A 25,986-nucleotide genomic window follows, 5' to 3' on the forward strand; every position below is an offset into this window, starting at 1 on the left:
TTCATGGAGAAACTCTGGAAATAGACAAAAGAAACTAGTCAATGTACTGAAATAGGAACAGTGTATTAAATAATGCAGAAAGTTGCAGGCAGCACTTGCTAATCCCTGAAAATCTCTTCATGGCCTTAATAGCAGCTTTTTATATGGAAAACTGTATATTCAAGAGGTCTACATACAACTTAATCACAGAAAAAAGAGAAAGCAGGGAAATATTAGACATCATCCCATCTGCTGCTAGTGATTGATTTTTCTCTTTGTCAAGGTTTGCTTTAGGAGACCAAAGAAATCAGATTATTTATTACTTATCCAGAGAGATTATCTCACATTTTAAGAACATTTTCCTGAAGAATAGGAGGCTTGAAAATCAAGGAGATGTAAGCATCAATGCCTGAATAGGTACCATATTGGAATGCTGAAGTCAGCACACAATGGGTAAAACAATATTGCTGAGATCAGTTACTGGCATTTGCATCATGGATTAGAAAAATGTCACACCCTTGTCGTTTCAGCCTAGTTTGCCTGGATCTAAGATACAATTTGTGTTAGGTCAAGTTCTCAACAAATACAGATGCCAAATTATCTAGGCAATTTATAATAATATATCCATTCTGTGAGCTTAGTCAGGTCATCCATTCAACTATTTTAGACTATCCGTTTTTGCAGGATGACTTGGGGGTTTGGGGTGTTTTTTGGAAAAGAAATGACAAAACAAAAAAAGGCCCATTTAAGTGGATTTTTGCAAAACAATGACATTACCTGTTCTCTTACTTCCAACTCAAAAAAGCCACCAAGAATTAAAATATGTCTGAATGAATAACATTTGATAGTGTGTAGCTGTTCACTGCACTGACATTTGCTTCGCTGTATCTGATAATAAATTAAAATGCTGGCATTTATTATTAGACTAGATGAACGCATTAACAGGATAGCATTTTCCCCATTCTGAAAATCATCGAAAATATTTACATTTATTGTTTTCTTCTTCCTCCTTTTCTATGCAAGAAGCTTATATTTTAACTCTCTGATTAAAACACCTTTGAAACTGCACTGGCATGCGCAGCACCAGCAAGTTAAGGGGAAAGATTTTGGTCTAAGATTGCTCCCACTTTCACCCCACCAAGTGGAGACAGCAGAGGAATAATGCCTGATAAGCACTGTGGATGAAGATGTCCAGGCTTGGGAAGGGGGCTGGAGAGCTTAGTCGCAGGAATGGAAGCTGAGTCTCACTAGTTGCCCTGCAGACAGGGAGCTTTGTCCCATTCCATTCACTGGTACAGATGTTGCCATCAGACCAATAAACCCCGAGTTATGATCAGCATCTCTCAGCTTTACACTTGTGCTAAGTGAAGAACCAAAGAAGGTTTTTTATCTCCAGGCCTTAACTCAGCACTATGCAAATTAATGTTGATTTTTATCCCACATAGTGAAAATTAAGAAAATAACCTAAGAATACAGAATATACCTTGGAGCTTTAATGAAGAAGGCATGAAAATCATCTGATACATCTAAATACAGCTTCTACAGTTCAGGGAAAGTCTCACTGAATACAGTATAGGATCTTAGCTAGTCTGCCACTTTATTGTTGCAGTTTTAATAAATTTGACATTAACACCATATTTCTTTACCATAAAGGACTAGACAAACCTTACATAAGGTTTAGAATTATAAATACAGAAGATCCCAATCAGAAATTATAATTTTACTTTAATTGCTGAATCTTCTTTAGGTTAATGCTATCACATAGATCACTGAACATTAAAACTGATGTACAGTTTTTATTCTTTTGTATCAGTATAATTAATTTCTAGTAAAGGGACAATAGCAGGACTGTTCTTCAGCCCCTATCTATGGTTCCCTGCCTGTGATCCAGCACCCCAGCTTATCTGTACCAGTCACAGGCAGACTGGACTGTAACAGACACCAATAAACAATGGAACCAGCAAAGCCAAGGGAGGGCAGAAGGAGGAAGAGAGAAAGCACTGATTGGTTTTTGTTAAGACACTCATGACTTTGAATAATTAAGGCTAGTTCACCAGAAGCCAGACTTGGTGCTTTCTGCACTGCAACCTCCCAGCTGCCATATCAGGTCTACATACAAGCTACTTTCTGGTGTTTAAGCAAAAATAAACTTATTGAAACAAAACACAGGGCAAAAGTGTGGTCTCAGTAATTTCAATTTGCATACACCATTTTTTTGAACCAATGATGCTTTGTATTTGTAATGCAATCTTCTTGTAGTTTGCAATAGTCCAAGGATATGAACAAGACTGTGTATAAATACCCCTCTGATTGACAAAGCTGAAAAAAACTTAGGCACTCTCAAGCACACAACCCCTTTTTCAGTTCTAAATCTCCAAACCAAACCAAGAGCATGAATCATTGCACTGACTTTAGTGTAATTGAATTAGTCATTGAATCAAGGAAAAGGACAGTTGGTATCAAGGGAGCTGAAGAGAACGTTAGCAGAAACATAGTGATAATATTTTATGCTCTGTGGGAACAGAGCTCAGTAATTACTGCTTACAGAACAGTGAGCTCTTAACAGAGGATGTTGAATGGAGGAAAGAAAACCAATTAGTTTCTCTACTGAGTCCATGAGTTTTACTATACACTGAAATTGTGAATTTTAGTTCCCCTGCTAATTTCTCAAGGCATTTTTCATACCTCAGTTAAGTTTCAGAGATCAAACTGGCTTTTCTTACATATATATATATATATATATATATATATATATATAATTTTACATACATTTCACTGGAGATTTCTGGGGCTTTTTTATCAATTAGCTATGTGAATTAATTCTGCTGCTTATCTCTTGTTTCATTTAATTTCCACAGTCTAAATTTGGCACTCTGGATAAGGTATATCAGCATATCCTGGGACAGAAGATCCATATATCCAAGGCTGGGAAGAGAGATGATGGGAAGGTCTGTTGGAAGGTACAGTCTTCTTCCAAGGGAGTGTTGGCTTACAGTAAACTGGGATGTCAGCCTGTGCATAGCATTATCTAATGATCCCAGGTTCGGATATTTTATTGCAGTGAGGAGGTAAAATTTTTATGCACAGCATACCTAATTATCTACCAATGAGCTGCACGAATTAGAGTTACTAAAGCAGTGCTAATCTATTTCCACAGTAATGCTGAAGCTATCTGACAGGCACTAGAACCAAGCAAGCATGCACTTGCTTTATTAGCCTTTAAAGAAGTTAAATTTCTGATATGAAAAGTACTCTAGTCACAAGAAGGGAGATAGAAAAGTGCTAACAAATTTAAAGGATGCCGTTTAACATTTACCAACTTTGTCTGTGGTGTACAAGGTGCATGGGCTGTGGAAAGAGCACCCCCACCCCTCTTAGTACAGTCTGGTTTATAAAATCAAAATTCCTAGAGGCAAGTGATTGTGGCACTCCACAGTACAGGTTTCCTCATTTACAACAGGTGTGGTGTGTCTAAGTAATTCTGCCTGCTCCCATTCCTGCAATAGATTTTTCTTTTGCAAGCATGATCTGCTTTGCCACATTTTGGAGTGGGCAGAGAGGGACCAGCAACAAATGTCATATGAACTCTGGTCATATCTACTCACATCAAACTGCTCGCATGACCTTGATTGACCTTGATGGGCTCTGCATGTGAGAGAACATTTACATAACAAGCTGAGCAGGCAGTCCACCACCAATAATGTGTCAAATAAATCACCAAGAGCTTTGCAGCACTAGGCATATTTTCCAAGCTAACATATAGGTAGATCCAGCTTTCAAAAGACAAGCAGTTTTCCTGAATGTCCTATGACATGGCATGCCCAGCTCCTCCCTGGTGAAGGATGAGGAATATGCTGACTTTTCCCCAGGCCACCCAGCATGGAGATCTGTCAGGTCCCTTCTTGAGGTCAGGGTAAGGAGGATGCAGCTTCCAGCTTCGAATGAGTGTGGTCAGCAGGCAGCTGGGCCCCTGTTCTCACCCCTATCACCCTGACCCTGTGTGCCAGTGGTATGCTGGCCCTGGAGAGGAGCTCAACACCCCTCTGCTCAACCCTGTGCCAGTGTGAAGCATGACATTGTGTAGAAAATGTGCCAAAATAGTTTGTATAAAGATTTTAAAAACCAAAAGTTTTGAATATGGTATGTCTTAATCTAAACTAATTTTGTTCAACTAATTGTAAATTAGTGTTTCTTAAGCCCATTATTGCATGCCAATTTTGTATTTCAAATTAGCCAGGATGCTAGAGACTGGATGAGAAACCTCTAGTGCTGGAGCACACCTCTGTGGTATGCAATATAGCAGCTGTAGGTAATACAATACAATACTTCCATTCAGGGCAACACCTGCAAATTATCCAAAAACTAAGAGCAGGAAAAACCCAGTAATGCAATCCAGAAGTGTGTGGATGAACTTGCACCACTTAGTGGGGCTTATGACACTGAAAATTCTTCTGGGGCAGCATGAGAGCAAACAAAACGTGTTTAACTGCTGAGGTACAAACTCGATGGTTTGGAGATGATTAGTGCGCGTGTCTTTGGTTTCTTTCACAAGAGAGTAACAGCTTCTATCAGCACATATTACCCTGTGTTAGGTGTTTAAAACTCTTGAATAAAGGACAATCATATTTTAGTTAGGTAAAAATGAACATTATTTCTCTGACTTTCTTTTGTTTCCCCTTTAGAAATATTTACAAAAGGATTTATTTTTCTAAAAGTACTTTTAATTAAGATTACTTATAAATCTGCTTCTATCTGTGTAATAAACTGATAAAATATCTTCAAGTTACTTGCTATTGAAACTTCAGCACTAAAACAGTGCAACTTTTCTCTGACATTTCTATACAGATTCAAATGGTAAAAAGCACAGCTGAACATGCAATCTGAAAATTGTTTATGATCTGCCCCAAAGATTTAAATCTTCCTATCTAGATGAACAGTTGAAAGCAAAGGAGTTGTCACCAGGGAAATGAAAATAAGAATTTGTTTTTCAAGTATTTATGGGGAAAAAAATATTCCATTTGTCTCTAGTTAGTGTACTGTGTAGTCATTGCCCATGATAAACCAGGAGAATTCAAAGAAAATTATCCAAATTTAATTTGTAAGAAAAATCTCTATGCAGTTGTTTTTTTCCACTTGGCAACTTCTAAATCACTTTTATATCATGCACAAAAGTTGAAGAAAGAAAAACATGCAATGTTATACTTTAAGACAGTGAGTGAAAATGACCCCTGACTTTCACCCTACCTGCAGCAGAAGAAAAAGGCCACCCTTAAGTTTCTTCACCTGCTTTGAAATTCAGGAAAGACATCAACATCAACCCTACAAATGTCAAGATATGTAATGGTTACACAGAAGAACTTCCCATGGCACTTGAAAGGAAATAAAACCCAAAGTTTTCGTTGCCTTATCAAAGAATTACTACAAAATATAACTTTCCAGCCAAATGAATAGAGGTAGAAGGCAGTAAATACTCATGATTAATCTCTGGATTTGCAGAAATCAGTAGCAAAACTTCCATTGATTCAAGCACCCATGATTTCACTAGGAAGGAAAGGAACGTAGAGTTGGAGGAGGAGCTTTCTCCTTTTGAATTTTTGCTAGATAATTAGTTAAGCTTCAACAATTTTCAATACAGGTCGTAATTGCTTCAAAGTGCCACACTCACGTGATCACTATCTTTTGCAGACAGTGTTGCACCACAGGGAATAGCCAACATAATTATATAGCACAGTTTGGCTTGAATTAATAGTTCTGAGAGTTCAGGTTAAGAGAGATCAGATTTCCAAATTGTCTAAATCAGGTGCCTAGAAATGCCTCTTTTTGTCTTAGCCTTTTGTAAAACAAAATAATGACCCATTAAATTATTTTTGCTTATAGAGGCCTCCATACTTCCCAGCACTGCTTGGAGTTAAGTGTTCTCTGACTAGCACTGCTGGGAGACATTTCAATTCCAGTGGCAAAGGCCAGAGGAGTTCTCACATGAACATCCTTTACCCTACAGAAGTTCCCTCCACTTGGCTGCACCCACTGGAGTGGCAGAAACAAGACTTTTTACCATAGGCAAGAGCAATGAAGCTGGCAGCTGGAACTGATGTCTGTGATACTGCCTATCCTGGGAGGCTGTTTCCAGGTCTTCAGTGTTTGCCACATGGTCAGCTGCTGAGGCAGAGAGCTCCCACACAGGAGGCCTGTCTTCAGCTGAAATTTTTGGTGGGAAGTTTTAATCAAAACAGTTCATAATTTATTTTTTTTTTTTCCAATCTGAGACCATGGCAAATATTACAGTCCTCTCAAGAGCTCTCGTTAAGAATCCCTAGCAGCTGTTTTTTTAGGACATAGATTTGAAATTCAGGGTTAGTGGATTGTCTGGCCCCAGGCAAAGGATTTTGTGATTGTACAGAAGTGAGGACATGCTCTCCTGCATTCTTACAACTCATCTTTATTGATGAACTGGGAAAAGCTGGATTTGAGCATAGAGTGATGAGAGAAGCAAGGAGTTACAGGAACAGAATAAAATAACTGGGTGAAGGTGGAGAGGGAGTCATATACCCAAAGAATTAAAGGACCTATTTGCCTAGAATGGAAAGACTTAAGAAGGAAGAAAAAAAAAATAGGAGAAAAGCACAAGATGAAAACACCTGTAACACCCATAAGGCTCCAAATTATAGGACTTGGAGCTGATAGTAGATTTCCCTACCAGAAATACAACTGGTTTAGGTATTAATAAGCATCCCATGTTTTAAAAGCTGTTCAATAAGGGATAGCAACATATTCCCAGCATCATTTACTCCATAAACTCTGCGTGTGGAGGTCCATGCTGCACATGTTTTCAGAATCAAAGTTTAAACCACAGAGATGACTCAATAGCATATCACTACATCTCTGAAGGATAAATTAACAAAACAAAACAAAACAAAAATAGACAAACAAACAAAAAAAGATAGAGAAAAAAGACATCCATGCACCCCCTGCCCCCCTCTGGAGTTCCTGCTTTAAAGAGTAGAGTATAGCAAAGAGAGAATTTTTTGAAGTTGAGAAATGAGGAATCAAACAGTAACCATGCAGCCTTGTTCCGGCACAGCAGACTCCTGAGCTGTATTGCTGACACAGAGGAAGGGAAGCCCAGCATGTGGATTGAGTCCTTTCTACCACACCAACATCACTGGCACAACTCCTCAGTCCTCTTTCCCTGAACTGAAGGCTTTTATCTGTGTATTTTACCACAGAAACTAGGGAACTTTCTGCAAGGCTTTTTTCTTTCTTTTCTTCCTATTATGTATTTAAGGCTATTAGTTCAAATTTTAGGCATCTCAAAGCCATTTCCTCTCAGATATTATCTGTTCCTTTGAGGTACCTAGTTTTCCTAACAGCTTACATTTTTATTGATGAAATCACCATGTTACTGGCACATCTGCTGCCAGATATGTACCAAATGCTTCTGTTTCTCTCCAAGCAAAACAGTTACCTGAGTTTAAGCTGTGAAGTTACATAATGCAGTATAATTTCATGAGTCTTTTGCATCAGGAAAATGTTGTTTATAACTGCTATCCTTACAGAATCTAGTAATTATCCTAATAGGCCTGTTTCTATCAGTAAATTAAGTCCAGTGAAAACGTACAGTACATGCATGACTAGAGAGCTCTTAACTAATTTTCAGATAATGAAACCCCTTTCAGATGATTAACCCAATTTTGGGATTCATATGGACAGTGTAACAAAATACGCCAGAAGGTAACAAAAACATAATGAATATTCATTCTTAAATTGTTCACCACAGACCACTACAGAGGCCAGGAGATATCCCACACTGTCAATCTTCTGTGGGGACTTGTATTATCAAGCTTGCTGAAAGATACCTTTTAGACAATACTGAAAAAAACAGCCTTTTAATAGGGGAAACCCCAATTTTGTTGTTATTCATACCAGTTTCTAGTTTCTTCTACTGAAGCTTTTCTTATCTTAAATGTGTACATTTTTCTAAATTTATTAAATCTATTTCAGTTCTAATGCCATTCCCCACCCAACCGGCTCAGTGTAATTAGTGAGTATAATTTTTATATACAGATACTGTAACAGATGGTACCCTCACGATCTCTACTTTGAACTAGCAGAAACTATTTAATTAAAGTGTGATTTCATTCAAAACAACCCAACCCTGGCATAATATATCTTATTCTTGAATGGGAAGTTGATGAATGGCACCTATATTCTTCACCAATAATATTTCAACATCTTTACAGCATTTTAAAATCTTATATCTGAAGTAAACTGAAACTGAATATTCCACCAAGATACACATCTTCCCCATAAGATAACAAAAAATATGAAAATATATTCAGTTCTATTCAGGATCCACAATACAGGCTAATGAAATTCAGTCCAATAATAGGGCCACTAATGCAAGAAACCTCCTTTCCTGCAGCCTCTGTGTCTACTCAAAGCACAGTTCTGTCATCCTTGAATAAGGCACATAAAGAGAGTAGAGAAAATACAAGAATAAGATTGATAAAGACAGGTTTCAGTTGCCTCTGAAGTAATTTTTACAATTCCCACTCTGTCTTTTCATAAATTTTTTTTTAATTAACAGCACAGAAACAAACAAGCACTAAAATCATCGAAGTTCTCACACAGTTCTCTACCTAAGGAGGGATACATTTCCTGATGATAGACTGAAAACATCACCCCAATCTAAACTAATATCAAATTAGTGAGGAAGTTACTGCTGTTACCAGGGAAAAACAATGAGGCTCAAGCTCTCTACAGCACAATGAAGTTACTGTAAGAGGCAGCAAAAGCAAAACTCGAATGCAGACCTTGCACTTGCTTCTAGTGAAGCTAGGTATACCAACATTCTCCCCAAACAAATAGAGCAGTTTGGTTAATTAGTTAATTGGAAAACTCTGCCAATGTATGATGGGTATTCCTTTTCACAAGAAGCCTTGTCTAAGTCAATACCAGGTAGCTAAGAAGCTACAAGATTTCCTTTGACCAGAAACAGTGTATTTGACATGACATCCTCCTAGGGACATCCATGAGATTTTAACTTCCCTAACTTCTCTAAATGAAGGGGGGAAAAAAACACCGAAAGAATTTTACCAAAAATACTCTCAAAAGGAACTCCAGGCTATTATTAGTACCATGTTTAATTGCTGTCCAAGCAATATTTCAGCAACAGCTGATTAGCAATACAACCAACTGTAGTTTGGCAATTACAGAGACATGGTTCTCCAAGAGTAAATCAGCTATCCTTATGTGGCTATGCTATTCTTTTCCACAGAGGAGTGCTCCCTCCCAGCACATTGCCAGGTAGTGTGGGAAAGCTCCCTCTTTGTTTCCATCAAACTCTCTTCTTCTGAAAGTGGAGGACAGTTCCAGCATTTCCAATTTGAGCATTGAATTGTCTTCACCTTATTTGAACCTGATTTTCTTTTTCTTTCAATATTATTTTCACCATTCACTTCCTCTGAGGATCAGTTTGACTAGGAAGACCCATATGCTTGGGTTTAACAGCTAAATGGAGTGAGAAAATCTTCAATTAGCTGAAAGTGATTTCAGCTAGGCAGGCTGAGAAATGTCTACTGACTGAAAAGCTGCAAGAGCTAATGTATCAGTCATTATATTTTCTAATTATTAAATTTGAGCTGAGCAGCAAATATTTTGTACCATTAATTAAAAAAAAAACAACAACAAAAACAAACAAAACAACCAACCAGAAAACAGAGACCAACAAAACCAAGAATAATAAAGCCAATTGTTTGAATATTTAAATTCTTTTGGATAATAGAAGCCCCAGTCTTGTAAAGACAGCGGTAATGAATCACTGCACAAAATCAAACAAACTCTCTAGCTTCCAGGATCAAGTAACTGCTTGCATTTTGGGTGTATTAAAAGAAATACTCTTATTCTCAGTGATAACCGACAAGCAGTTTCACAAACAGCTTTTGCAAACTTACCTTGACATTATTAGAAAAATGTCGAAGAACAGAGAAGGGAATTTTAAATACATTTAGATGAACAATTAACTGATAACCTTTTCCAAAACATAAATAATCCTCCTCAGTATGGTTTATAATTATTTCTTTTGCAGTAGTGTTTAGAGATTTAGTCATGGCACAGATTCCCTTTGTGCTAGATGCTGTACAGGAACAAAAAGACAATCCTTGTCTTGAAGACTTACAGGCAAGCATGTGGTTATTTGCTAGACCATAATTGCCTCATTTGTTTCAACCCTGATCATCTCTCATCTTTCTTAATGGAATCAAGGTATTGACATCACAGTTGCTGGGTACAGAGTATGGATTTATATGTGGCCATATGCACAATTATAATAAGAGGGCTGAAGTTACTGTTGCATTCCTTATTTAGAAAGCATATTATTTCTTTGTCTTTCATACGCTAAGCAGTAACTGCTTCTCTCTGAAAATATTTAATAGACAAAGCTAATTCAGCTTTGCTGACCATGAGCTTCTGTGCATTAAGCCATCTGCTTTTATGGGGGAATGGGAGAGGAAAGTAAGCAGGTCAGTTGCCAGTAGACAGAAGTTAAATAAAACTCAGTTTGATTAAGTGGAATGTCAAACTATAAGTTAATTGAGACAAAAGTAAATTAAAATCATTGCCTAATGTCACTTCTGAAACATGATGGCTTATCATTTATGCACACCATATCTGTGCAAGAGCACCCTCAATCCCTGCCTGCAATAGCTGCACATTGTAATTTTTATTATTGCCTCAGGGGTTTGCTAAAACTCGTCCTTGGCAAAGCAGCAGAATTTCAACAATATTATGTCTAATCACATTTGCTAACCTCAGTCAAAGATTAATTTGTCCTGTTCTATTTATCATTGCAGACGATACAAATTTCATCCCTTAATTGTGCTTTCTTTTGTTCTGTCTCCTGATTCCAGAAGCAAATGACATTCTTTTCTTAAACAGAATTGAAAAACCTTTGTTTCTATTATAGTCAAGAAAAGTTGTTCAGTCAGTTTCACAGAAGTCAAAATTTTCTCAGAAGCTTCAAATATGACCAATTTGTCGTTAAATCTTTAAATTTTCTCTGAATCAATTTATTCTATTTTTTCTCTTTTCTCTAAATTCTTTACAATCAAGGCAATTTATGTTTCAACCAATCTTAGTTACAGAGAGCACATATTTTTCACAAGCTGATGTCATATCTCAGGACATTTTTACTTCACCAACGAAATTCTCCCTTTTGCCAGTACAGAAAATACTACTCACCACTGCCCATCTTCTGCTTTACTCTATTCTTCATCAAATCATGCACTCAAATGGGAGTACTGGCACCCTCCTGAGTAATCCTTCACCTCTTGTACTTAAAATTCTCTACTCTTGCATTTAACTGAGGAGGAGAATAAGGTCATGGTAACTTAGGTTTTATGTGATATCAGTTAAAAACTAAAGAAAAGAAAAGCAAAAGCCACAACAATAGTCTATACTGCTAGACTTCTAAGTCAGTTTCTGTAAGAAAAAAAATCTGCTCTTTTATTGGCTTTGCAAAGGAATTAGCATGCAATGGAACGTCATCATCTTTGCCAAGCAAATAGCTGGAGATATATATTAAACACTGCTAAGTCTCTTCAATCCCATTTAGTCTCCACCTGTCTCTCAAACTGAGCATCCCATTCAGGCTGAAGCAGAAATACCATACTGAGAGAGAGAGAATACAAATCTGTGTATTTCAAACACACAACTTCTTGCCTGGCTGTTGTCACTCTTTGCATGAAAAGCACAAAGAGAGTCAAGAGATGGCAAAACATACACCAGTCAAACACAACTGCATTTAGCTTAAGAAATAAATGGTATTCACGTGTTTTCCACAAGTTGTCTTGCCTTTAAAGCCTCAGCCATATGGACAAAGCAGAGATTGACTGTTTATGAATACAAGTAATTATATGTATTCTTTTGTATATTTCACTGTATATACAGATATATGCTGCTGCATGCCAGACGGCTTTAAGAGCAGAAAAACACAATGTTCAGTACTCAGTGTGGTGGTGATCTTCTTTTAAGTCAGAATTGGATTTTGAACCTATCACTCATCATAGATACATTCTCAAGTATATGTGATACATTTGCTGCTTGTACAAGAAATATCCTACCTGACCAACAGAAGTCAGAATAACAGCAGTGGCATTGTTCATAAAATAGCTCATTATTTTACAGATATTTTACCCCGCAACCCATACCATCTTTCTCATGTACTGAAAAATACATCAGAACACCTAGCTTCTAGAAAGTTCCTCCTGAAACCTGTTACTCAGAATTGTTCAAACTCATGAAAATCAACTCTGCAGGAAGCAGCCAAAGACTGTGGTTTTCCTCCTGTTCCCTGAGCTTTGCACAGACCTAGCCCTGCTGCCAAGTCACCATTTCCAGGCCTCCATCCCTGCGCCAGCCTCACCAGGACAATGGGGTGCCAGGCATTCCCCTTTTCCACATTGACACGCAGCAATATTTTTCCAGTGTTGACAGTAACAGACATGATTAATAGAGACCCCCATTACAGCACTTTTGCATTACTGCCTTTGTTTTTTGCCTAACCAATAGATGGTACACCTTCAACAACACCCTGTTTTAAAAAATCCAGGATTTTAAAAAAAGAACCGTGATACAAAATCAGAACTGCTTACCAAACACCAACAAAAACCGCTGCTCTTTGTAGCCAATTGCTTACTTTATGTTGGGGTTACATTAAGGTGACAGGGAACCTGTGGGTACCAACAGGCCCTGCAGGACCCCCACAGCCACTTCCCACCCAACCACATTCCCGGGGCCAGGAGTCCATTCCCCTCAGAGATGTGCGGTGCTCAGGCTTGCGCTGCGGAAGAGCTGCCAGGCCCTGCTCTGCCACCCAAGGGAGCCCTGGCCCCCACAACGGCCTGAAGGTTTCCTGCAGTCATAACTTTTAGAAAAACACGTCCCATGTGTCTCAGAGTTGTAACTTTGCCATGCTTTTAGAAATTTTCTTTTCATTAATTAATCCTCTCGTCAGATTGCTGCTATGCTGCCCCCGTGACGGCTGTCATGAGGTCTTGAGAACGGAGGTGTGTAGAGGGAGTCCTTGTTCCTTGAAGTCTGAAGCCAAAGAAGGCATCTCCTAGCAATAACCATGGCTTTCCACAGAAACCCCCACTCCAGCATGCACATCAAACACCTGAGCAGGAAACTCATCAACATTTTTGCCTCATCATCGGGAGTTAAGGAAGCACCTCACTCGCACATACAAATCCATTTCAATAAAGTCTATCCCAAAATTTAAACATTTAGGACTACATCTCTGGCAGGAACACCTTTCTTTCTTTTACTCTGATCAACAAAGGAATACTTCTTGACAACTTTTACCCGCATTGTAGGAGTGATAGCTAATTTTAGTGTTGCTTTTGCATTTCCCTTTTATCCCTCAGATAACACTGCTTCTATCAGCAAAGATGTGAGGATACAAGAAAACAAAATATCCTTGGCTAGTTATTTTAATGCCTAAACTGCAGAGCATTTAGTTGTTTTCAAAATTGTTTTAACATAATCAGGTGGTTCCTCACCAGTTTTCAAAATATAAGCATCTCACAGAAATACAAAGTTTTTGGGGTTTGAACTATTTCAGGCATCAAGGTTTCTATATTTTTTTGATAAAGAATTATATTAAATGAATTACATTCTTTTTCTGTCAGAGCTATTACAGGTCTTTACCCTGCATTTTCTGTCAAATGATCTTTTAAATATCTGCGTTTCTCAGAAATACAGTCAGATGTTGTTATTATCATTACTGCTGGGTTTGGCACATCTCTTCCCATTACAGCAGTATTTATTTATAGTTAACATTATATTTTTCCAAATTTTGTAACATCTCTTACGGGCACGGGAGTAAATGCTTTTGCTGCATTGACAGCATTGCAGAAACTGTATTTTGATTGTTATAGTCAATTTTTCATCTTTTACTGTAATAAAATTAAAATTTAATCAAAGCGTCAAGATTTAAAACAACCCTGGCAAGAACTTGTTCTACAGAAGTCTCATTAATAAGCAACAGAATACCATACCTTTGACAGTTATAGGGGCTTGGGGGTTTTTTGCTTTTAAAAAAGACAACTCTACTTCATTATTTTTAAAAGCCTTTGCTGTGGCAAGTAATGAAAATTATATTGTTCCTTTGACTTCTCTTGTAGATGGAGGCGTCTTTGATCATATAAGTATCAAGAATTTCCATGTCACTATTTTCTCTTTTGTATCCATGACGCCAAAGTATAAACAATTGCTATAGGGGAATAAAAGTGATACTTCAGCTTAAGGAGATCATTAGATATTGGTCCTTAAAAGCAATTTCCTTTAAAAAAGAATGCAGGAAAAAATTAAATATCTGTGACATGAGTTATAGTGAAACCACTTGTACAAAGGAAAGGCAATCACTTTGCAAATTATAAGCCTCTCAGCAAATGGATTTTCTACTCTCGCAGGGGCAAGACAATGCTTAGGAACATACAAATTTTGTAAAAACTGAAGACTCTACTTCAGTTGGAAGTAAAACTTTAGTATTTAACTAAAGCTAAAAGTAAGCATCCAATGCAAGACTGGAAAGCAATGCCTCAGCCTTATGTCTCTGCTCATTCTTCTCAAAATGGAAAGATACCCCTGGTTTCCTAGACAATGCGTGGTGGGATTGACCCAACCTGACTTTGAGGTTTCTAAAGGTTACTGCCTAAACCTAAATTAGTCTTGTAGAGTCATAGAATCCTTGAATCATAAAATAGCTCAGGTTGAAAGGGACCCATAAAGATCATCAAGTCTAATGCCCTGCTCCTTGCAGGACTACCTGAAACTAACTCCTATCACTAAGGGTGTCATCCAGACACTCCTGGTACTCTGACAGGATGAGTGCCATGCCCTCTTCCCCTGGAGAGCCTGTTCCAGTGACTCGCCATCCTGTGAGTGATGCCTCTGATAGCTAATGGAGAAAAACAGACAGAAGGTGAATTGACACATCTTCCATTTTTATTATTTATTTTGCTCAACTTCCACACTTACATGGCTAATTACAGCTAGCCATCTTTATCACCAGGACAGGCATCAGAAGTACCTAGAAAGAGAAAAGCTCAAGAAAGGAACTAATCCTAATTTTTTTTTTCATTAAAAGTATAGCAGCTCCCTTCTGAGCTGCTAAAGTTAGGAAAGATGACATTCATTCTTTATGTCCATCTCTTGACTTTTATTTTTGAATGTTATGTGAGGATGTTTCATCCCAAACTTTCAAAGCCTCAGTCCTCTTTAAAAGAGAGGATTCATAATCCAGTCTCTTACGTGATGACAAACAAACTAAAGGACCAAAGGATCCTAAATACAGAAGGAAATATGTATAAAAAGCAGTGGTTTTTATTTTTTTTTTATAATAAATAGGAATGTGTGTAATAAGGTGAAAAGTTTTATGTAGGGCACCTAGTGTCCCTTTTCTACTCTTTAGATGACTTGTTTCAGGAAAAAAAAGACCTCATTATTCCTTACATATGGTGTTCTAAGCAATAGTCAAAAACTGCGGGGATTATGGACAAAATCTGAAACTGCTGATTGGGAAGTGCTATAGCAGGCAATACCAGACTGGTCAGAATTGACAAAGAGTATCAGAGGCAGAGCTTTAGCATTCAAAAATACTCTTTGAAGTAGACTCTTCATTTTAAATATCTATTAAGTTAAGAACTACTCACATCTCCAGTAAGATGATGAATGTACAAAACCAAGTCGGTGCCTAGAAAAAAATGAAAGGGTTTTTGCAAATCAGTCACATTAATATTTATACCCACAAGAGACAGTAATTTTCCAATTACCATGTAGGTAGAACAGCAGTTCATATTGAATTTCAGAATGAAAATGCATACCATGCAATTTCTCTAGTTCCCCTTTCTTTATGGCTAATAGAAAACCAGGTGGAAAATTGCTCATTGCAGCTAATTAGCCTTTAGTTATCACCAGTTACATTTCCAGCTGTTCTATTTCATCCTAGACTTCTTAATTTATTCATCTGGCATATTCAGATCTGTTTTCTCCATATGCTATGTTCATAACAAGAAGAAGGAAGAAATCCTGTTTCTGGGGAATTAGTCCCTCTTCTGTCAGATTCCTAATTACAACTTCATCAGTAATTGAGTGCTTGTAAGAATGCATTTGATAGTAAATATATTTCTTGATGTTTAGGGATATATAGTTCATGGAACTCATGAAAATGAATCTGTATCACTTGGGAAATCTAAGGTATACATTCTTACTATTTCTTATACAATGAAGGTCAGATAAACTGATACACTCCAAGGATGTTGTCTCGGTTTAGGAAGACAGGTATCTGCTAGGTAAAATTACAATTAGAGACTCTTTGGCAAAGATTTGGGAAATAGGAATAGTAGTTCTTTACTAGTATGTAATACAAAGCAAACAAACACACAAAAAAAAAAAACTTCCCCCCCCCACTAAACAACTACAGTATTAATGACAAACGACAACAGTACCAAGAACCTTGAGGGCTTTGTTTCACAAAACCTAGGGCAGTTTGGTTTCGGTGTCTTTGCAGGATTTTTAGAGCACCAAGCTGGAACAGTGGAAAAGTCTTGGGCTGGTAGCTGGGATGGCAGGGTGTCCTGGCAGGCAGGGGCAGGACGTCCCGGCAGGCAGGGGGTGCAGGGTCACGCTGCAGCAAGAGGAGCAGCGCCGAAGAAGTTCGAAGGCGAGGCAGAAAAGCGACTTAGCTTCTTCTCGGCGTGCTTTGCGGCGGCTGAGATTTTCGAGGAGCGGCTGACACGCGTCTCTCGAACGCTGGAAGCAGAAAAGCACGCAGCTGCTTCAAGCTGTGTCTTTTACTTGCGTTATCTCTTTTTTCCACCTTTTGTTTATCTTTTTGTTTCAGCCAAGCACTCTCAAGTATTCAACACTCGGTCCCTTTGGCAACTCGTGGGGAAAAAATTCCCCAGAGAAAGAAGGAACAAACTCAACCCCCAACATTATCCACCCCGAATTTTTTTCCCATACAAACATATTACATTGAGTTTTAATTATTAAAAATACATATATATATATATATGCAAATATGGATGCAGCCACATTGTCATGGATAGTTCACTCTAAAACAAGGTCTTCTTGAGGTATGCATCGGGTCTCTCTATCTTTTTGCATCACTCACCAGGTGCAACCTGGTCTTTGAGCGAAGACAACCCCACGGATGGGATTGTCTTTGCTGGAGGCAGGATTAATCTAAACAGTTTTTCTCAGCATATTTTTTATGTGTATTACTGGAACTTTATCTCTGTCTGTTTTTTGCAAGGGCTTAGATTGGGCAGGACCTGCTCGGTTGGTGGAACCTCGAGTGTTCACCAACCAGGTGGCCTTTGCTAAATTAGTATTTCAATTTTTAAAGGTTCCCTCACTCAGTGCTTTTAAGGTAGTTTTAAGCAGGCCATTGCACTGTTCAACTTTCTCGGCCGCTGGTGCATGATAAGGAATATGGTACACTCACTCAATGCCATGTTCTCTAGCTCAGGTGCTTATAAGACTATTCTTGAAATGAGTCTCATTGTCCGACTCGATTCTTTCAGGGGTGCCATGTTTTCACAGGACTTGTTTTTCTAGGCTCAGGATGGTGTTCCGGGCAGTAGCATGAGGCACAGGGTAGGTCTTCAACTATCTAGTGGTGGCTTCTACTATGGTTAGCACATAGCGCTTGCCTTGGCGGGTTTGGGGAAGGGTGATGTAGTTAATCTGCCAGGCTTCTTTATATTTATATTTGGACCACTGCCTACCATACCATAAGGGCTTCACTCGCTTGGCTTGCTTGATTGCAGCACATGTTTCATAGTCATGGATAACCTGAGAAATACTGTCTATGGTTAAATTTACTCTTCGGTTTCGGGCCCACTTATAGGTGGCATTTCTGCCCTGATGACCCGAGGCATCATGGGCTCATCGGGCTAGGAACAACTTTCTCTTGTGTTGCCAATCTAAATCTATCTTTGACACTTCTATCTTGGCAGCCTGATCTACTTGCTTGTTGTTTTGGTGTTTCTCATTAGCCCGACTCTTGGGAACATGGGCATCTACATGGCGGACTTTCACAGGCAGCTTTTCTACACGAGTGGCAACGTCTTTCTATTCATCAGCAGCCCAGATTGGTTTTCTTCTACGCTGCTAGTTGGCCTTTTTCTACTTTTCTAGCCAGCCCTACAGAGCATTGGCTACCATCCACGAATCAGTGTAGAGGTAGAGCTTTGGTCACTTCTCTTTTTTAGCAATGTCAAGGGCTAATTGAACAGCTTTGAGTTCAGCAAGCTGACTTGATCCCCCTTCTTTTTCAGTGGCTTCTGCAACTTGTCGTGTGGGGCTCTATACGGCTGCTTTCTACTTACGGTTCATTTTCACGATGCGACAGGAACCGTCAGTGAAGAGAGCGTAGTGTGTTTTTTTTGCTGGCAGTTGGTTGTATGGAGGAGCTTCTTCAGCTCGTGTCACTTGTACTTGCTCTTCTTCGTCCGTGAAACCGAAGTTTTTTTTTTCCGGCTAGTTTGTAATTATCTCTAAAATTTTAGGGCGATTTGGGTTTCCAATACGGGCACGCTGTGTGATGAGGGCAGTCCATTTGCTCCATGTGGCATCGGTGGCATGGTGCGTGGAGGGAGCCTTTCTTTTAAACATCTACCCCAGCACTGGTAGTCGGGGTGCCAAGAGGAGTTGTGCTTCTGTGCTAATTACTTCTGAGGCGGCTTGAACTCTTTTATAGGCGGCTAAGATCTCCTTTTCTGTGGGAGTGTAGTTGGCTTCAGATTCTCTGTAACTTCGACTCCAGAATCCTAGTGGTCGGCCTCGGGTCTCTCTTGGCACTTTCTGCCAAAGGCTCCAGGACAAACTGTTGTTCTCGGCTGCAGAATAAAGCACATTCTTCACATCTGGTCTCGTTTTGACTGGGTCAAGGGCTACTGCATGAGCAATCTCTTGCTTGATCTGGGCAAAGGCTTGTTGCTGTTCAGGGCCCCAGTGGAAATTGTTTTTCTTGCGGGTAACTAGGTAGAGAGGGCTTACGATCTGACTGTATTTAGGAATGTGCATCCTTCAAAAACTTATGGCTCTTAGGAAAGCTTGTGTTTCTTTTTTGCTGGTCGGTGGAGACATTGCTGTGATCTTATTAATGACCTCAGTGGGGATCTGCTGCCGTCCATTTTGCCACTTTACTTCCAGGAACTGGATTTCTCTGGTAGGTCTCTTGACTTTGCTCTTCTTGATGGCAAACTCGGCTTTCAGCAAAATCTGGATGATCTTCTCTTTTTTCTCAAACACTTCAGCTGCAGTTTTTCCCTACACAATGATGTCATCAATGTACTGTAGATGTTCCGGAGCTTCATTTTTCTCCAGTGCAGCCTGGATTAGCCCATGGCAGATGGTGGGGCTGTGTTTCCACCCCTGGGGCAGCTGGTTCCAGGTGTACTGCACGCCCTTCCAGGTGAAAGCAAACTGAGGCCTGCATTCTGCAGCCAGAGGAATGGAGAAAAATGCATTGGCAATGTCAATAGTGGCATACCACCTCGCTGCTTTGGACTCTAGCTCGTACTGAAGTTCTAGCATGTCCGGCACAGCAGCGCTCAGCGGTGGAGTCACTTCATTCAATGCACGATAGTCCACAGTCAGTCTCCATTCTCTATCAGACTTGCGCACAGGCCAGATGGGGCTGTTGAAGGGTGAGTGGGTTTTGCTGACTACTTCTTGGCTCTCTAGCTTACGGATTATCTTGTGGATGGGGATCACGGCGTCCTGATTTGTTCGATACTGCCGATGGTGCACTGTCGAGGTGGCAACAGGTACTTGTTGTTTTTCTACCTTCAGGAGTCTCACTGCAGATGGGTTCTTTGATAGTCTTGGCAAGGTGTTCAACTGCTTAATGTTTTCTGTCTCTACAGCAGCTATTCTAAAAGCCTATCTGAGTCTTTTAGGGTCTTTATAATATTCATTCCTGAGGAAGTCTATGCCTAGAATACATGGAGCCTCTGGGCCGGTCACAATCGGAAGTTTTTGCCACTCCTTCCCGGTCAGGCTTACCTCGGCTTCAATTAGAGTCAGTTCTTGTGATCCCCCCGTCACCCCGGCAATGGAAATCGGTTTTGCCCCCACATGTCTTGATGGCATTAGAGTACACTGCGACCTAGTATCTACTAAAGCTTCATATTTTTGTGGCTCTGATGTGCCAGGCCATTGAATCTACACAGTCCAAAAAACTCGATTTTCCCGTGCCTCTTCCTGGCTAGAGGCAGGGCCCCTCTAGCACTGGTTATTATTTCTTTCTTGGACATACATGGTAGAGGTTCCTTCGAGGGAATTTGACACAGCATTCCCACCTCTGTAATACCTGGCAGCTTGCTCATGGGAGGCTGAGGCTACTTTCATTCTAGTGGAACTCTTTCTGTTAGCGTTTCTTTCCTTGAGCTCACGTACCCGTGCTGCCAGGACAGAAGTAGGTTTCCCATGCCACGCTCCCATGTCCTCCCCATGGTCCCGCAGATAAAACCACAGGTCAGCTCGAGGGGTGTACTCTCTCTCTTTCGCTGGGGGATGTTGGGCTTTGATTTTGGGGCCTGTGACTCGCACCGGTGCTACATGGGAACTGTTCCTTCTCATCTCTTCTCTCACTTTCTTTATCTCTTCTTTGAGTTTCTTCACCACCGCAGAGACATGAGCCTGCATTGGGCCACTGATCATACTTTCATAATTTTTGAGCTTGTTGGCAACAGAACTCACTGTCTCTCGGTTATTTTCGGCATTAATTGTTGCGATGAATGTGGCGTATTGGGATGGTCTATGAGTTGCCAGATTTCACAACATGTGCCTTGTGCATTTAACCTTGTCGGGGTCATTATCATGCTGTCTGGTCTTCCCAAAAAGTACTTCTAATACTGCCACTTCTCTCAACTGTTGGATTCCTTCCTCAAGGGTCTTCTATCGCATTCTATTGTTGTGCTCTTGCATTCTGTCTCTGTGGACAAATTTCTTTCTCACACTCATTAGAAGTCGTTCCCAAAGGGGAAGGGGCCTTTGCTCTCTTACAAATACTTGATTTATACTTGAGTCCTGGGTCAAGGGTCCCAAATTCCTTGCTTCAGCACTATCCAGTTGCACACCTGTACCCATAAGGTCCTAGACTTGAAGTAGCCAGGCTGTATAAGCCTCACGTCCTCGTCGTGCAATATCTTTTTGCAGATTACGTAGACTTTCATATGTCAGGGACTCAGTGATGATCTCAACCTGTGGCTTTTCTGTGGGCTGTGAGGACCCTCCTTTTTTACCCTTAATATCAGGATCTGACGATTTCACTTTACACTTCCTTGTTTCCACAGGGGCGACTGCTGCTGGCTGTGGCTGCCCTTGTGGTTCAGCTGGAACTTGGACAGTTGTAACATCTGTGGGTTCCACTGCTGCACCATCAGTCTCTGCCTTCTCGGGGCAGGGGGAGGGTTTTTCATGAGCTGGGGAAATGTACTCTCTCAGCATCTGGCCCATCTCATGTATCTCTTTTACCAGAGCCTCAACCCAATCCGGGTGGGTCTTTTCTGAGGCAGGCTGTGGGGCAGAGTCAGGCTCTGGGGTATCATCCCTATTCTGTGGGCTAGGTATCAGGGTGGTTATCCAGGTCAATCTTCCCTTATCTCTGAATGCTAAACAGAATACGCATATTAGCAGCACCAGCCATTGTATGATATTATTAGCATTCAGAGAGGATTTAAACTCTTCAAAAACTGGTGGGGCAGACCCAAAGAGATGGGTAAAGGGTTGGGAAAAAGAAACTTCCCCCGGTGTCATTTCCTCACAGTAGGTACCATTGTTAAAGTAACTTCAAAAACACACAGTTAGTGTACGATAGCCCTGAATCCATGTGCCTGCCTTCCAGAGGAAATTAAAAATCCATGAGTTCTTCACCTTATTAAGCCATAAAATAAACTGGATGACAGTCACAGTAGCCTTAGTTATAGGGCCTATGTTTAGATAAGGGCCTGCAAATGGAAGGAATACAGCCACAACCACATGCCACCCAAACCAGGCTAAGTTAGACCACATGATGCAGCCTAATGAGGTTTTTATATCCAACGCACACAAAAGAAAGTACTAGGTTAGTTAAGAACTGCTATTTCTCTTCCCTTTTCTTTTCTCAGTGCCCTCAAGCCCCACGTTGGGCGCCAAAATCTGTCTCGGTTTAGGAAGACAAGTATCTGCTAAGTAAAATTACAATCAGAGACTCTTTGGCAAAGATTTGAGAAATAGGAATAGTAGTTCTTTACTAGTATGTAATACAAAGCAAACAAACACACAAAAAAAAAAAACTCCCCCCCCCCACCAAACAACTACAGTATTAATGACAAACGACAACAGTACCAAGAACCTTGAGGGCTTTTTTTCACAAAACCCAGGGCAGTTTGGTTTCGGTGTCTCTGCAGGATCCTCAGAGCACCAAGCTGGAACAGTGGAAAAGTCTTGGGCTAGTAGCTGAGATGGCAGAGTGTCCTGGCAAGCAGGGGCAGGACGTCCCGGCAGGCAGGGAGTGCAGGGTCACGCTGCAGCAAAAAGAGCAGCGCCGAAGAAGTTCGAAGGCGAGGCAGAAAAGCGACTCAGCTTCTCCTCGGCGTGCTTTGCGGCGGCTGAGATTTTCGAGGAGCGGCCGACACGCGTCTCCCGAACGCCGGAAGCAGAAAAGCACGCAGCTGCCTCAAGCTGTGTCTTTTACCTGCGTTATCTCCCTTTTCCACCTTTTGTCCATCTCTTTGTTTCAGCCAAGCACTCTCAAGTATCCAACACCCGGTCCCCTTGGCAACCCGTGGGGAAAAAATTCCCCAGAGAAAGAAGGAACAAACCCAACCCCCAACAGATGTAAAATTAAGTTCTTAAGTAAAACACTAAGAGCTCACTAGTCTGTACCATAAGCATATTAATTAAGAGAATACCACTCATAGCCCTTTGCAGCTAAAAGAAAAAATAAAGCTTGGGGTTTTTTCTTTTATATGGCATTTAATGATCACCCTATCTTTAAAAAAATCAGAAGAAAAAATTAAGTAGTCCTCTTACATTATGAAACATACTCAAACAATATTAATTTTCTCAAATATAGAAATTATTTTAACTTGCTCTGTGGATATGATTTTAACTTTTTCCTTACTGATCTTGAATATTGAAAATTTGAATAATATTTTTCCAAGCAATTAATTACACAAGCCACTTGATTTTTTTTCTGTTTCTTAATAGAATGTCAATTTAATCATCCATTTAAGTGCAAATTCAGAATAAAGGCTTATGAAACACTATTTTTTTGCATGATTAAAATTAACTTTCTGTGAATGTTTGTGCAAACAAAACTCTATGGCTCAGATGTCACACAAAAATGTACATAAGAACAGCACAGTCTGAGGAATCATATGTAAATTATATGAACACTACTGCATTTGTCAGTAGTTGCACCCACTGCTCCAAGGGAAATGCCCACACAGCCCTTCTTTCATGCTGCATGCACAGCATGATTGCCAGGGGCTCTGGCACAACTTTTTTACTTTTTACTGAAAGGAGAGGGAGGTCAGCCTGTTACAACACTTCATTCCCGCAGTTCCTCCTGGGCAAACTGGCAAGAAACAGACTGGATGGGTGGTCTGCAAGCAGGGTAGGAAACTGGCTCCCAGAGCACTTGGAGGGCAGTGATCAATGTTTCCTACTTAGGCCGGCAGCCTGTCACACGTGGGATTGATCCCCCAGTGATTGGTAGGAGGCCACACACAAAGCTCAACATCTTGCTTGTGAACTCCCACTCTGCAGCCTCAGCTGTGCTTTGTTGAGCAGGTTTGAGTGAATTACTAGTACGTTTTTGCAAGCATTATTTAGAATTTTCATGTTGAAGAACTAAAATATATGTCTGTAGATATGTACTATTGTCAAACATATATTTTCCAATTCTAAACATGCAACACTTGACTAACCTGTAAGTGACAATTACATTTCTAAAATAAGGTGCCTGAGTCTTTCTTCCCCCTTCTTACATGAGTGTGCAGAACTTAACAAGTAGTCCAATTTTCAGAGTTGCTATTGTGCTAATAATCAGAAGTGGCTTTCTGGGTCCTACACCAGTCACAGTGGGTAACATCTTGGCGTCTCTCCTGCTACCTAGAACTGATACAAACTGCCTGCCATCTGGTTTGTGGGAATGTGGCATCCTCTTGGATTTTGTGTCCCCTGTGACTCCTGACCCTGTTTCTCAGTATCATTGCTCTGCAAAGGGCGAAGAAGCTGCAGTAAACTTATGTGGCCAAGTCTCCAAAGAGTTCCAGAGGAGGAGACATAGCTACTCCACAAAGGTAGAAGAAGGGAAGTAACAGACCAATACCCACCCCTCTTTCCAAAAGAAGTGTAAAGAAGCAGTGAAGGTGAAAAGTCAGAATACAGACCAGTTTTGCCTTCTGTTGTATGAGACTTGCTCTTGATCTGCCTCAGAGGTTTCAGAACAGAAATGAGAGGTGTATTTATAACCTCCTCCTTTGTGAGGAAGGTGGGGCAGACAGATTTTTTCTTCCATTTGCCCTCATACCCCATGAAAGTTGGAGTCTTGCAGGTGTCTCTCTGAAGCTAAGAAGAATGGTGGAGAAGGATACTGTTACATTCCCAAAGGAAAGACAACATCTGCAGATGCCAAAATACAAAACATATGACTTTGCCTAAATATAGGAAGTAATTACATTAAAGAAGAGTTACAAAAGGTAGCCAGAGAAAGAAAGGGCAGTGCATGTGATTAAGTTGATTGAGGGTATCCACAAGCTTGATCCTAAATATTAATGGATATCAAAATTGCTGGAAGTGAGCTAGATCAAAATCTTCTAGTACTAGCCATGGATGGATTAGACACATCAAAGGCAGCTATCCTTAAGTCCAGAATGGATAACTAAATAATTAACACAGTACCAGTCAGTGATTTTTCGATGTGTCTGGTATGAATAGCAGCCATATAAATCTAAGAGAAGATTCCATGTATTTTTTGTGAATATATTTGAAATTTATTGTGTTTCCTTTGAATCGCTTCACACTAAACAGATCATACTGCACTAACATTGCTATTTTAAGATACTAATATTGCTATATTAAGATATGGAGTAAAAAGAGTGTGTAGTAATGAGAAATAAGGGACTGAAAATCATTACCACTATAATGTCATACACAAGAACAGAAGCCCAAATAATTGTGCCTGTTAGTGAAGCAGAGATCTCTCATAATGATATGTATTCATACATTATAATGAAACCAATGTTAATATATTCGAAGGTAAAAGGATTGGATCAGAGAACATCTCATCAGAGAACTCTGTCATTCAGACTTATGAATCCTATTTACACCTGGTTAACAGAAATTAAAATTCCTAACAAAAAACTGTGTGAACATTTGCTTGTTTAATTAAAATTAAATATATGAGTCTATGCTCAAAGCTACCTTACATGAACACCATAAAACTGAAAAAAAAAAAACTAAATTCTTAAGCTAACAGCAACTAACTTGGTTGTTGTGGGTCAGATTCTGATCCCACTGGCTGAATATCTCTTCTGTCATCTGTGAAGATACAGAGATCAATGAAAACGTTAATTAATGCTTATTTTCAAAGGAAAGATGAAGATCAATAGATAAACGTATCACATTAAAAGTCTGTCACATTTTTCTTGGAAAATTATATATTAAATATGTTGCAATAAAATATTGCATTATTTTGAATAAAATGTATTAATTTTGTCAGTGTATTTTAAACTGGCGTATGTTTAATTTATAGCTTATGTATTTAACAAAAAGGATGTTAAATACTCAAATTCATAACAACTAAGAAGCTACCTAGAAGATAATAAAATTATTACTGCCCTGATAGATGCAACATTTTAACTGTCTTCTTTAATAGGTAGTTGGGTTAAGTAGACAAGAAAAAAGCAGAAGCCTCTAAAACTACAGTAAGATTATAAAGTTCTT

The sequence above is a fragment of the Chamaea fasciata genome, unplaced genomic scaffold (genome assembly GCF_029207755.1).
Source record: "Chamaea fasciata isolate MVZ Bird 193981 ecotype frontalis unplaced genomic scaffold, bChaFas1.0.hap1 SCAF_2, whole genome shotgun sequence".
In the NCBI taxonomy this organism is placed as follows: Eukaryota; Metazoa; Chordata; class Aves; order Passeriformes; family Sylviidae; genus Chamaea; species Chamaea fasciata.